The following is a 14,232-nucleotide window of genomic DNA, read 5'->3' as shown; positions in this document are numbered from 1 at the left end:
TGGTCTTTGTAAAGAGGTAATAGCTATTCTACAAGTTTAGCTATTTTGCAAGTAGCTATACTAATAGCTATTTTACAAGTTTGAACGATTTCAGTTTTTCAGTTTCAATTTCTACTGTATAAAATCCACCACAAAAGAGTCTAAAACTTCTTAGCTTAAACAACCTAATGATAGAAATTAATACATCGCTCTCACTTAAACTATAGGAATCTGTAGAATGCAATTAACCATAAAATAATTATCATCATTAAAATTAATCTAGTTGCTTTAGACCAACACTTACTGTATGTTGTAACCAGCCAAGAAGGTCACTACTGTAGTAAACATCACTACTAATGTCTGCCACAATACTCACTATTTTTGTGTAGTGATGTTCACTGCTATGTAGTGAGGATCACTACAAAAGAGTAGTGAAGGTCACTACACAAAAATAGTGGGTATTGTGCAGAAGTTAGTAGTGAAATTCACTACTATTTTTTACAGTGTGGAATATCAATTTAATTAAGGTTCAAAACTTTAATCCTTAATATTTCAAAAAGGTCTGCTTCAAATTCTTATAATTGTTTAAATAATAATTAGGTTATGGTCTGTTGTTGGTAAAAGTTTTGTGGTGGGGCCACAATGGGTTCAAGAGATATAATTAAATATGTTGTGGTATGTAGTGGAATTTTGTAGTCTATTATTGCTATATGGGAGTGTACACCTCTAATAACCACTGCTGATAAGACGGTACCAACTTTGTCTTATGCAATGAAGATGTCCAAGTACAGTGCAACCTGTATTAGTGAACACCTGTATTGAAAGACCACCTTGGTGCTACAATTTATTTAGTTGTATAGTTTTCAAATGTAGCCAGCTTATTATAGCTTGTAAAGGCAATACAATGACCAGTCAATGACACTGTGGCAGTTGCTCATAGTAACATACCTGCTGCTTACTTTGGGCATTGTAACAATGAAGATTATTCAAGACAACAGGGACATTGCTTTCAACTCTCACGTACAATCCATGGTACTAGAAACTGCACTCTTGTGCCCTTCTCAGATAGCCAGCAGAGTGGAAATAAAAGTTTACTCATAATTAATTTTGATGTTTTCAGGAAAAGGAGAGTTGCTCTAGCAAAGAATGAAGCTTCACCAGATTCGATCGCTGGATTTGTCGCTTGTTGACATGAAGAGAATCAGTGGTTAGCTTGTGTGCTTGAAGTTTGCAGTGACACTAAAGAAGTGAAGCTGACATTTCCATATCCACAAGGTCCATCAAACTCATTCAAATACCCAGACCCCCAGAATATCCAATGGATGACATTATAAATCTCGTAGACCCAAGGACAAGAAGTGGTTGTGTGTACTCTGACAAAAAAGAAATGACTTTTGCTACCAAACAGCATCACACTGTATCATCACAGTAACAAACTTGTATTACCGTCATGCTTTGTCACAGTTTGATTATATATGCATACATTTAACTTGCAGTTGAATCAAAAAGTCTTGTGTGTCTGCAAACTTAAATCAGCAGAATGGGTTTCAAGACATTAGAACCTGTGTTTACTAGACAATATTTCATCCAGTTATTTACTAATAACTCACAACATGACTAGAAGTAACAGCTATGGATGTAATCAACTACAAAATCTAGGGTATTGACATGCAGTATAAAAAAGAGCTATAAATAATGTTCTTTATGACCTTTCACAACATGTTGAAATTGCTTTGTCACAAATCATGTAACACTGAAGTTTGACAAAGCAATCAAAGGTATCATTTCCATATGTATCATAACATTAACAGGTAGGCAGATGGTATAAAACTTGAAGAACATCCCATTATGATTACAACAATTTATGGCATGAGAATAAAGGACAAGAAAAATGCAATGATAATCAATTTGTTAACTAAGGTTTACATTAGTATAATTTTAATGTACGAAACTGATGAGGTAATCATAGTAAACAAAAAACAGCTGTGATTAGGTTGTACACATGTGCAAAGTAGGTATGTGATCATTATCTTCTCCTCGAAAAAATTATGATGTTGGCACTACTCAATGTTCAGTTGGTTCCTGGTTCACAATGTTGTTGCAGCTGGATAAGGCAAAAAGCAGTAGTAGTGTACCTGCTACAGTGTATGTGGTTCTTTGTTGTCCATTTTGACACCCTAGTAGTTATCATTACCAAAAGCTGTCCAGGAAAAGACATCTAATCCAAAACAGCCAAGCTATAAAAAACAAGTGTGACCACCAAAAGGCCAAGGTGAAAAAAGATGAGCATGAAATCCAAGGTGGAGTTACCAAAAACTATTCAGGACAGACATCATTGTAGATCAACTAATTAATGTCAAATCTTTGTGGATAGCTATCAAAACTGCCAAAGTTCATACCGACTGGCATGTACTCTTAAAACAGTTTATTTAAAGGGATAGTGCTATCAGACTCAAGATTTCATAAGCTGCTGATTATTCCGAATAGACAAGCCTAATGCATTACCCAACATAAAAATATGTGCATGTGTGTATGTAGCTACAAATTAACTTTTGATTAGGTACTGGGAATTTTAGTGTGTATAGGTATTAATTATGCAATATTGGGACCCATTTTCCAAACTCTTTTGTTATTCTTGTCGGACATTGCAATGAAGCTCGAGCAGTACTATTCCACCTTGGTCTTCCTTCCTACTTCTGAGACCTCCTTAATACTGTTTGTCACATAACTGGCAGACAGGGATTACTCCTTTTGAACTATAAAAGTTTAAATTACCTATAGGAATGCTAAAAAGGGTTGAAACAAGCCTTCGATAACACGTACACTATGGCTGCAACAAGTCTACTGTATAGCTACCAGGCCAACACAGAATGAAATCTCGGAGTATCCGCAAGTTTATTGCCATTTCTATAATGTCACAAATAAAGAGTTTGCTGGCCTAAGAGGTACATCATACTACAACTGATTGTTGTGGGCAGCTTATTACACAACCAACTTTGGATTTCTGGGGTAGAGTGACTTCACATCACTAGGCTTAGATTTAAGTGTACATCTCTCACTTGCAGAGTTGGTATATAGTTGACTAGAGTTAATTCCCAATACACTCAAAGGGCTGAATATTTTATTGGGTAGAACAGGACACAGTATCTGCCTGGAGCTGGTGAAGGCAATGACGTTAGACTTGAATATGACAAATAGATCTAGCTAATCAAGTGCTTTGTTTGATTCATGTAGCTTTACTAGACTGTTCAGAACTAGAGGTTATTATTATCTTCGCAGTTTCAGTTGATGACTTTAACACTCACAGTTGCTGAATCGACACAAGCAGCCAATACAGTCAAGGAAGTGGGCTTCTCAGATTCACACATCATGACATTGGGAAGTTGTATTGCCTTGTCAACAGTACCTCTTTATACTACCCTTACTAGTAAAGTTTGAAGCAACTACTACAAACTGGGATGACTGCAATGGACAATATACATCCAGTTTTTAAACACTCCAGAATACTGCGAAGCAAACTATTCACTTTACATACATTAAATACATTTTTATAGCAATAATACATGCAAGGAAAAAGTTACGATAATATTGCTTGGGTGGAAAGCCATCTTCTGGAAAAGATGCCTTTCTGTGGCAGTATAACACCCAAGCATCTTTGTGCAGTTGCTCTCATACCATTTGAGCTATCCTGTAGAAACAGGTTAACTATCAATCTTCATCAAGAACTATGGTAGTACTTCATCATAGAGATTGCCAATATTTTTTTTGCCAAAATCCTAATACAGCCTGTAGAACGCACACATAAATGCCACCTTAGGAAGCTCCCCAACTACAAAAGAAGCTTTAGATAGTTAATTTGGAAGAAGTTGGAAAATATGAAATCAAAAGGATTCACATTTCCAGCAATTTTTTTACTTAGTTTCTGCAAGGGTAACCAACATGTTAATATGTCTTAAGAAGTATCCCATCTACTCATGTTAACACATTGATTTCGTTTGGAAACCCTATATCATTACCTATATTTAATCACAATAATATTAAGCTCATACCAATTTCATTGCATACTTAACTTATTGTGATAACATAGCTACACAAGTATGCATGAATATTAATAAACCAGAAGCCATGCTATCACTGACCACAGCTTGTTGGATAAGTCGAGGCTCAAGTACAGTCAATAGTAATGAAACAATACACTGGTGCTTGCTAACTCTGATAATAATATGGTTGACTACTTACCAGCTACTGACATGATATACATGTTTATACAGTGTAATATCAAGCACCCTATTACCACGTTGAGGGACTTGAGGCTGCCCAAGTTCAGTCATGGATTTTTTTCCTTTCTCCACCTTTTCAAACACACTTTTTAATTATGTAACAACTTTAAACAGCCTGTAGGACCAGGTGTACTACAGTCCTTCAGCACTTGTGCTGTAAAGCCTTAGTAAGTAAACTAATGTCGATTTGGTTCCACATGGGGCACTTTGAGATAACAAGTCACTCTCTAGAGTTCCTATGGATACATATACATGAAATTGACAAGAGAGAAAACATTCTGTCTACCTGGCAGACCCCTGTAAGCATTTGATCAGGTTTGAGGCTGCCCAGGTCCAGTCATGGATCTTTTCTCATTTCTCCACCTTTTCAAACACATACTTTATATAACAACTTTAAACAGGCTGTATTATTATTATATTGTGTTAAGTACAGAACTCAAATTGAGTATTATATGTACAAATTTACAATGTTGTTCTTAAATTGATTAAAATATTCTGCTTTAACCACTGTAGGGCCAGATGTCCTACAGACTTTCAGCACTTGTGCAGCCTTAATAAATAAATAAATGTTATCTATCCATAAATGGATTGATAAAAAGTAAACGAACTAGTGTAAAAATAATTTAAAAGTTATAACATGGGAATAGAAATCACTGAAAAAAGTAAAGGAACAAGGGTCAAACATACCAGCATGTTAAACACAGAGACTTCTACTGTATTTTGACTCAAATAAACATTATACATTTTTGAAGCATTCTCAGTACTTAGGCCACTCCAAATAAATTCTCTGTTTCCCGCCCTGGACTCAAGCATATTTGCATGCGGGCGGGCGGTCCATTTCCATTATGTCATTATAAGATTGGCAGCTTTTCAAGCCATTATTTGCCTGGAACAACCATAAAAAGCTGCGTAAAAGCATGTTTAAGCTTTTCAAGTTGCAAAAACAGTACAAACGTGAAGTTTGTGCCAACTCGATAGCACTGCTGACACGTGAGCTAACACTGTTTCAAGATGGCTTTTACCGAGCCTCTTAGTATGCAAGAATAGCCGGTAAATAATGGAAGAATGCGGAATAATGGAATATTTAGAGCTGACAGCAACTAGATGTGGGCGGTGGACGGGAAACAGAGAATTTATTTGGAGTGGCCTTATCTGCTCCTGATTTATGGAAAACTACTGCTTTTTCATTGGAGTCTACCATATCCATTGAGTACCAATAGAGATCTCTGTGCGTTCAACATGCTAGTTTGTTTGACACCTGTTTCTTTGTTTTTTTCAGTGATCTCTATTCCCATGTTATGTTTAATTTTAAAATTATTTTACACTATAGTCAATGATCAACAGAAAAGTCACCTATTAGGTTACTTCCAGGCAGACGGAGCCCATGGATGGTTTGCAAGTATAAAGTTGAGTGAAGTAAATTAATAGCTAATTTACAAATATAAATGATAATAGTCAAGGAACTGGTCCAGGTATATTTACAATTAAAGAATATTATGGCAGTTACATATGATTACCTATTCAACATTTGGAATCATTGAATACACTTTCAAAGTGAAATTACCATGGCAATGAATAACATAACATTAATTTTAATTCACCCAAAAATTAATATGATTGGATGGAGGAACTACAGTGCTACAGGGACCAGTCATTTTCACCTGGATAATTAGTGATGGGGCACCTATACATGCAGCTAGAGGTACAGTTTATTTTATCAATCACATTGCATTTTCATTAAATCGAGCTACATGTAAGTATTGTGCTGTGCATTTTTGAACTATAATAGAAAATTGCACTATGCTGGACATTATAGAGCCAATAAATTTTCGGTGGTACAGTATTTTACTCAATAAATGAGAGTGAAGAACACTATACATACTTAATTCCATGCCTGTTTCAGTACATTAGCAAAATCCCTGCATCAGAAATGATAATGATGAATTTGTCACCAGTTACAATGTGCTACTTTGATTATTCAGTTCTTTTACAACACGACAATAGCATTTATCAGTGGCTTAGCCAGGAAAAAATTTTACCGAGGCAAAGTTTATACTTATGACTCAACTGATTCACAAATACTTTCAAGTTTAAAAAGTACTGAATGCTCCAGCTTTATAGTTAATGGTTACAGTATACCATGCTTCAATTATTATATAGACTATAACTCAACACAAAAACCTGACTTAATTACCCCAGAGATATTTTGAGTGATCAGGCCATCCATGGACTGCAATAGAGGTCATAGTCATGCACGCTATAATGTTATTGATCGGCTCATATTTAACTCAAATTATCTCTTTCATGTTGGGAGTATGAGGGCATGCTCCCTCAAGAGCTTTTTTGAAAATATATGCTTTAAAATGGCATGTGGAAGCTATTTGTGACTGGATTTGCAAAAAGGTACCTTTTTCACACACAAAGTTTGACCCATTTTTTGAACTTTACAACTTCATAACTTTTTAATCATAACATATTATTGCCTGAATTACAGGGGCGGAGGAAGTAGCTGATATGAGGGGGGCTTGGCTGACCCAGACTTAGTCTCTGGTTTGGTATGGTGAGACCAAAAATAAAAAAAAAAAGGTCGCAACCAGCTGAAAATAGCTGCCCACCTCACCAGCTACGCATTCACAGCTGATAAATTACATAAAAATCCTTACATAGCTCGCTACAGACTGCCCTAATACTGTGACTGCTTTATTAGAGTGACTGCTCTATTAGAGTACCTCGATCTTTATCGCGGTTTTCAGAACCACCAAGAAGGATAACTTCGGCGTGGTATCATTCTGAGGGGGGGCTTTAGCCCCCTAGCTCCCCCCCTCCCCTTTCCACCGCCTATGGGCCCTGAAATTTCCATGAGTGTAGCTACAGTATCTGGCTACATTTTGATGCAAAGAGCAGCTTAATCAGTATAGGAAGTCAACAGCTATAACATTTTATTTGCTGATATGTAAAATGTGTGGAAAAGGTACCTTTTCACAAATCCGGTCACATTAATTTTTTTGATTGTAACTGTTAATGCATGATACGATCAATTCGGTAGCTCAATGCAATGCCATGCAGTTGACTCACTGGAGCTTTTGAAAAGTAATTAAAGACATTTTAACATGATTAGACCAAGCAGTGTAATGAGAACAGCACATGCATGGCTATAATCTGTACTAATGTTCTATTAGAATATTAAATATAATATTATTACGATGACTGCTCTATTAGAGTATCTCGATCTTTTTTATACAAATTCAAGTAGCTGAAAAGTGGTCCAGCCATTGCAGGACCTTGCCATTGTGGGCTCCGGCCCTGCTACGCTGCTACATCCATATAGATTCTATTATGTGTGATACAGTATTGAATGCTGTTACAGTAGTAGTAACGTTTGAGTAGAAAATTCAGGGTGCCACTAAAAACTCAGGCCTGCTCAGCCTGAGTTGCTGATTTTTTACCGAGGCAGCTGCCTCGGTTGCTTCAATGGTAGCTACGCCACCGTTTATGTAGTGTTCTACCAGAAGTTTACTATACTTCTCATTGTGACTGGATTGCTAATTCAATTTTCTTTCAATCAGATCCTAATTTTGTAGATCATACATTGCACCAATGATTCTGGTCCATTGCACTTTGAAGTGAAGTAAACATGGCACAACACTATAACTCTGGGTACCGTATGTGTTTAACAATCACAAAAATGAAAACATCATCCATAATTACCCTCAACACTACAAACCTACAACATACTGACCATTTTGTCATTAATTTCGTTCACAGTTTTGTTACCTGTAGAACATGTTTATTCTCCTTCACAACTGAAGCAAACTATAGTACCCTAGCTTGCCTTATCAACTTAGTGTCACACACTGATTACTGTATTTGTGAATACTTGGCAGATATATTGATTCTACTATTATTAAGAACAGTTTTGTTAAAGGTATGCATACATTTGTGCCAAAAATGAAAACAATCTCCTACATGGTATACATCTAGCACACGTCACCAGATAAAATGTCTTCATACTTTAAGAAAGAACAAGCCTCATCCCACAGAAAACAATCTACTCCGTGTTAAAACAGTTGCATGAAGAACCCTTTTACAGTCTGCCATTTGTGTGCGTGTGCGTGTGTGTGTAATGAAGATACAGAGGATACTATGTTGAACACTGTGACATTTTAATTATTACCTTGGTTCTAAATATCTATCTGGTAACTATTCAAACTCAATCACTACTCAATGCTTGAAAACAATCTGTCTATCCAGTAGTTTTGTAGACTTCTGTTACATTTTAATTTTTCATTTAAACTCAGTTACTTAGTTTTTACAGAGGCAGCTGCCTCAGTTGCTTCAGTTATAGCTATGTCCCTGGTGTGTCTGATAAGAGTGCTATAAAAGCTGATAGGTCATCAAGGGATCAGTTTCTTGCCAAGAATGCTTTAAAATGGGAGAGAGAGTCTTACTTAATTATAATTTATTATATATTGTGCTAGACTTTGCTAATGTCACAGTATACAAGGTGTGTAATACGTTAATTAAGTATCTGTCTGTCCATATATCCATGTATGTAACAGCTATTTTAATCACTGCTATCTTTTCTAGTGCTGATATGCAAGCCACAGTCACTGATTCATTGAAACTATGGAGTTAGTCATTTGGTTGACTTCTATTATCAACAGTGACTTCATTGATGACAACAGTACATTGTATTGATTGTACTTTGGCACTAACTTGACATAATATAGCAACATTTATGTATTATAACTTTGTGTTTGCTGCATACCATGCACCATTGTATGATAGGTGAAATAATGTATGCTATAGGAAAGTCGTTTGTTTGTTACCATTGAAAATTTCAAAACCTATAATTATGTACCATTTATTTGCTGGCTTATTCATACCGAGCTTGAACACATTTGTGACTGAGTCTGACAAAATCATGTGTTTGCTTAATATTATGTATCTCCAATTCTGTGTAATCTATAACAATTCTGTCAATTTCAGGAACATCTCCATCAATTTCTATATACACATTTAAGTGGTGAAAATGTAAATAGTTATCATGTCCAAAGAAATATTTATTCAGTTTTAAACTTTGAAATTATGGTCAATATTTAACGGGCCACTGTATAAGACTGATTTTTATCAGACTGGGTAACATTTATTATGTTTCAGTAGCTCAAAAGTTACATGCATTTGCTTACATTGTGGTAAAAGGTAACAATATCATCATCACTTCACTTGAAACAATTTGCAAATTGGTATGACAAAATTATATGTGTGGACTTGGTGATTAATGGTACACATTGAGCCAAGACCCAACCCAACTTACAGTACAATCATTATAACGTTTGTTGGCTCATCCTTTACATAAACTGATAGTGACCATGTCAACAAAAATCCAAGGGAAGATTTAGGAAGGGGGGAGGGGGAGGTGCATGGGATAATGAAGCACCCCCATGCAAAGTTTTACTTGTGCTAGCTAGACAGCTAGTGGAAGCTACACTACAAGTGCAATTGTATCTTAAGCACACACGGGCAATGAAAAGGTGGAAATGCAAGAAGGGAAAAGTTAATCTTTTCTATTTATAATAATTATATTTCAGAGGTAAAAGCACTAAAATGCTGCTAAAAATGGAGATACTCTAATAGTCAACAGTAGAACATTCACCATTATAACTCTTCTGAGCTATGTGAAACAAAGGAATTATTGTGCTAGTGCATGTGTAAATTGTGTTTGCTGAAAATGAAAAAGCACACGGGCCAGACTAAAATAAAATTTATTACGTTTAATGTATCGTGAATCATGTGACATCAGTTCTTCTTGAAAAGCTATAATTATTCTGATAATAACTTTTGTTAGTTGAATATGTAGTAGTACTGTTACAGTGGTTAGAAATAAACCCTTTTGCAATAACTAATTCTAGTGAAAAATAAGCATCTATAACATTAACAGAGCTGCAGTGTTACATTCTGTGGTCAGTGCTATTCTTCATCAATAATATTTTCTATTTTAGAAGAATCAAAATTTGACCACTGTACACAGTAAAATATAAGTAGTGAATACTGTGTGTGGTACAGCTGGAAATTCTTTGACGGTCACTAAAATGTCCAGTAAAATTCACTACATTTGCCGCAGTATTCACTACCCATTTTTAACTTGTTTTATCCCTACTACCTGTATGTTGCATTTGAAAGTGCATTATTAATACAATTATAGGCTCAAGACCTTGAGTTTGTCCATATCCCGTTATAGTCCAATAATTATCAAGTCTATATATTCTTAGAATCATTAAGACAGTTGTCTGTCACTACGTAATTTGGGAGGTTTTTCCACGGGTTAATCATATGGTTAAAAAAAATACGTCTGTCTTATTTGTAAATTTGAGAAGGATTTAAACTGTTTAAGTTGTGTCCGATCAGGTCAGCATGTCTTTGTTTAGGAAGAACATCACTCACAGTACTAGTATTCAATAATTTGCATGTGGCAATTAACTCTTCTCTCTTTCTTCTACCATACAGGGAATGTAACTTTAAACAGGCTGTAGGACCACGTGTCCTATAGACCTTCACCACTTGTGCTGTAAAGCCTTAATAAATTATAACAAAAAATAATAAGCCAAGCTGCTGTAGTCTAGATTCATTGGGAAGATTTGCAAGTTCTGGAACTAAACTAGTGGCACAGTGCTGTGTATGATTACAATAAATTTATAATAAATTAAAGTTCTTTTCAACATAAGGTACAGTAATGCATACATAACATTTTTACAAACTAAAGCTACACAGTTATCTCAAAATGAATTAGATGATGCTGAAAGTTAGCTGCTACAAACTTTTGGCTTGATTTTCAATTCTATGGATGACAGGCGATACCACACATTGTTAAACCATATAGAGCGTACATGTTGATACACTCCATTGGGATATATTAGAGAACAGCTATTGAACCACCATCCACCACCATTACCAAGGTCAATAGTGTTTTGACTAGGCACTGCACAATTTGCTCTGTTACTAATAATGATGCTCTGTAGGAAAGATTTGGATGCTCCAATGTGATAATACAGCATATGCAGCCATGGTTCATCTGTTCCTTGGAGAATGATAATATAGAAGTCAGAATTTATTATTATTATTTATTATTATTATTAGCATTATCACTAGGACCGCGTCACATAGAACCAAGTACATACACCAACGTTGCAACCTACCCATTGGGCAAGTATAAACAGTGCCATAGGAAACACTCAGAGCAGTGTGCGTGTACTTGTGGAAATGATACATATGCATACATACACAGGCAAGGGAGTTTAACTGGCATCAGAAAACCACAATACTAAAACACAACCTACACAAAAAACCAAGTTAAGTTAGCTACATTGAAAGTAACTATATATTGTAGATGTGACGTGTCTCTGAAGATGACTCAGCAGTGAAGTAAGGCTATGCAGAATAAGGGATATGGTGAAGGCACAATTAGCAATTGATCCCAATCAAGCCAATATGGCACAACAGACTCTGTTGTAACTAAAGGCCACTGGTGATGTACCTCTATATCAGCGGTGTGGCATTGGCACAGTGATCACAGTCTATAATATTATGCATACAGCTATGCACAACATACAGGAGATAGTTACACATTGTTGTATATGCAGCACTGCATCAGCTTCTTGGTTAGCTATTACAGACTCACAGTAGACTAGTAGTTAAGCCGAGTGGAAAATAATTCCAGCCGCCAGCAAGCCAGATGAAGGTGCCGGATAATGAAAATAATTCCAGCCGCTAGCAAGCCAGACGAAGGATGAAGATGTAGACCTATAATACAACTACCGGTACAAGTATTATATTACTCATTACCTTGCTGTTCCAGCTGGTTGTTTATGAGCACATCAGCTGGTATCCCAACTGGTCATTCACTGCATGACGCTTGGAGCGCATATCCTACACACAAAATACACAGTTACAAATATTTAAACATACTTGTAATGTTGTTGCTTACCAGTAAAGTGGCGCCTGGCCTCTCCGCAGACGTTTACTAATCTTCTTGTTCGAGCAATCTGTAATTAACAAGGGCGTGGTGCCGGGCGTTATATAGAATTACATGTACGGTAAAGTCATCAACATGAACAGGCCTACTTATTATACGGTTGTGCCTTCATTCACAGGCGAATCTATCCCCGCTTAGTTCATGTCTCTAGGCATCATAGTTTTCTCAAACATTATTTATTATTTATTCATTCATTATTAATGACGTAATTTTACCGCATTTCGTATTATTCTTAGTACTTGGTTGTATAACTAGGACCGCGTCACATACAACCAAGCCCCCTGGGTGAGGCTATTAGGAGGTGAAGGCACGATTCCCAAATCAACTCAATATGTCACAGTAGTGACAGATACAACACAATAGTGGCATCGTAACTAAAAGGCCACCAGTAGCTAAGTGCCAGTACATCATTGGTGTGGTAATGGCACAGTGATGTGTACTAAGTATATGCATACACAACCTACAGGAGATGCACAATACTGTAGGAGTATACAAGCCAGGGTGAACCAGTTAAAGGAAGACAGACAAGCCAGCCAGCCAGAGCCTAGTAAGCTAGGTAAAGGAAAAATGTACAATAATACAAGAAAACATTTAAAACATACCACACTCTTTACAATACATTAGTAGTACAAACAGACAACTAAACCAACCAGAGCCTAGCAAGCCAGAAAACATATAAAATACAAGACATATGTACATTACAATACAAACAAACATACCTGTCCTTGTGCAGCTGGCATCTCAAACCTATTCAGGTGTCCTGCAGCCATAGATACAAGGAGCACATCCACTGGCAGCTGGCATGGCGACTTGAGACTTAGTGTGTCCGCTGGCAACACTTTCAAACACAATTGAACAACAATTCACTCGTCTAAATAGCCATTTGAATCTGCTCGATTGGTAGTGGGTATATCACGTGCTGTTTTGATCGGCATTAAATAGAATTGTCGTACGTTTCTATCACCTCAACGGAAACATTCACCCATTATACGATTATCTCTTCATACAACATGGATTCTATTTCCGGTAAGTGCGAAGCCTTAGACCTCGTAGTTTTCTCAAACATTATTTATTAATTATTTATTTATTTATTTGTTTCATTCATTATTAATGACGTAATTTTAACCGCATTTCGTATCATTCTTAGTACTTGGTTGTATAATTAGCACTTTACAGTGACCATCACTGAAGGTATGAATACGTGATATACATATAGAAATAGTCCATAGCTGGTACCATTCAGGGGCGGATCCAGGGGGGGGGGGGGGGGGGGTTTGGGGGCTGAAGTTCCCCCCCTTCATATTTAGGCTTTACTTGATCAATATGCTGAGTATTATAATGAAATTTGTCTTAGCATAATTATATGATCACTAATAATACAAATACTCATAAAACCACCTTATAAACATCTTTCCAAGATATTATCAGTGGATTTATGCTAAAGTTTATGCAACAAGGACCCGAATCAGCATTGGAGGTGTACAAGATCGAGATACTCTAATAGAGCAGTCAGCTAACTACTCTAATAGAACATTCAATGGAAACATGTAGTTGGTTCTGTTATGGAATTTTTCCAAATCTGCCTGCACCTATACATACAATGAAGTGCATTGGTCTGTTTAAAGGGCTTCATTTATCTACTTGTGTAGTTAATATGTATGGCAATACTTAATTCAGGCAGGGCCGCCCACAGAGGGGGGGGGGGGGGGGGGGGCAACTGGGGAATTTTGCCCCGGGCCCCAGCCTGAAAGGGGCCCCAGGAGGCCCCACGAAGGGCCCCCTGAATACCTGTTTAAAAGATCGATATACTCTAATAGAGCAGTCAGATCTAAATACTCTAATAGAGCAGTCATAGTATTCTTCAGAGGAGCAGTGTAACAAGCTTATAGATAAGGAGATATGGTTGGTGATGGGTAGTTATTGTCATTGCCAGCAGGTTGT

The 14,232-nt window shown here is 36.6% G+C and overlaps 1 long non-coding RNA gene across 1 annotated transcript; it reads right to left on the bottom strand.

The window, feature by feature from the left end:
* Positions 1 to 10,973: 10,973 nt before the first annotated feature.
* Positions 10,974 to 13,312, bottom strand: LOC136242650 (uncharacterized). Its single transcript, XR_010694602.1, has 3 exons — positions 13,011 to 13,312; positions 12,244 to 12,301; positions 10,974 to 12,185 (listed from the first exon to the last, which is right to left on the bottom strand). It is a non-coding gene; the product is annotated as an uncharacterized lncRNA (long non-coding RNA).
* Positions 13,313 to 14,232: the final 920 nt, after the last annotated feature.

This window comes from Dysidea avara, chromosome 2, assembly GCF_963678975.1.
Source record: "Dysidea avara chromosome 2, odDysAvar1.4, whole genome shotgun sequence".
Lineage (NCBI taxonomy): Eukaryota > Metazoa > Porifera > Demospongiae > Dictyoceratida > Dysideidae > Dysidea > Dysidea avara.
Note: the sequence above shows the minus strand (reverse complement) of the source record. Positions and strands in the feature narration are given on the sequence as shown.